The sequence below is a fragment of the Lottia gigantea genome (genome assembly GCF_000327385.1).
Source record: "Lottia gigantea unplaced genomic scaffold LOTGIsca_44, whole genome shotgun sequence".
In the NCBI taxonomy this organism is placed as follows: Eukaryota; Metazoa; Mollusca; class Gastropoda; family Lottiidae; genus Lottia; species Lottia gigantea.
Window position 1 is genome coordinate 1,726,208 of NW_008709540.1, and position 1,661 is coordinate 1,727,868.

The window sequence follows — 1,661 nt, forward strand, 5'->3', positions numbered from 1 at the left end:
CATCATGTCATTGAGTAGTCCGAAATGCACTTACATTTAATTGATTGTGATTGTAATTGTAGCATAACGTCCAGACATGTTTATCGAAACAAGCAAATGCGGAGGTCAAGCTAGTTCGCACATGTAAATTATTAATCATTTCCGGATTTCCGGAAATGCACGAAAAATAGGTTAGCACGAAATTAGGTTACTTGACTGTACTTCTGAAGACTATTTACATATATTCAAGACTCAAATCGACTCCAGTGCAACTGTCCCTTTAATACACCTGTTTAACAGGATATGAGTTGTAATTCACTGAGTATGTCTCTAGCCGCGTTTACACTGCCTTAAAAATTGGCTGGCTTCCACACGGATTATTTTTGGAAGTGTAAACGCGGCTTGTGATTGCAGAAAAAAATTAGAAATTGGGCACAAACTGACTAAATGGGGGTTCAACTGGTCTCAAGCCTCTCGTGAAGCGTCTGAAAGGGTTTTCCCAAGAACGTTTTCGAAAAATTGAATTGATTTGATTCATTCTGACACTTATTTTTGATTTGCAAACCATTTTTCTAGAGGGGGCCCCCCCCCCCCCTTTACCATCATTGGCGCTGCCAGTGCATTGTTTACTATGAAATGAATTCCTGTATACCAAAGGTTTAAGCTACGTTACTCTATATTACTATATTAGAATACTGGCATCCTGCGATTTATACAATGACGTATATGGTGCACCGTAGATTCAGTTTTATAACCGTGTAATATGATACCAAATTGCTGCTCTTTTTAATAAGAAACAACAAATTACAGGCGTTTGGTTCTGTTGTTCAGATGACCTATTACAATGTATAGTTGTCACCGATATTGATAAGAGAGCATCGTTTTCGAGCATCTATGTCGATGCTTGTGTTGGAATGTTGTGTACTCTAGGCCTATAGGCGATAGTTATTTAGGTATGTAAAAGTTAGTTCATTTCAATGTTCTGTGTCTAAAACGAGATACCTGCATGCTTCAATCTTATAATGATATAGTTGTAGGTATGCATGTATAAGTAGGGAAGAATTGGGGCAAAATGACCCCGATCAACAATGATAATAAGTGCAAAAAAATTCAAAACGACCAGACAATTTATTGTGGGACTTTGCTTTCAGCAAAGTCCCAGATTGTTATCGAAATGTCAATTTTTTTTTTTTTTTTTTTTTTTTTTCGTTTCGTCCACACCTTCCTGAGCTTAGTTTGCACTAGTTGCAGGTACGTTTCAAATTTCATAGACCTTCTATATAGGCGACGATGTGCATAAATATAAATTGGAACATTTTTGCAAAACCGGAAGTGCCACAGTTCAACATGTGCAAAAAGTCGAAAATCGGCTCTAGAAGGCGCATTTTTGCATCAATTTTCTTCGGATTTTCATTTTTAAAATATACCTGTAATTTCTGACCTGATAGCACTTGAAAAATTACGAAATTCGAAAATTCGTCGCTCACTTTTTTCGATCAAATTTTTCAATTTTTTTGCAACTTTTTTGCTTTTGCATCGATTGATCTGAAATTTAATATGCAAAGGAACATCACCAAAGCAAATAATATGTAGTTGTCAAATATTTAATTTTACTTCCGGTTTAAACGGGGAATCAATTGAAAGTACAATCCACTTCCGGTCGATAACTTCCGGTGTAATTG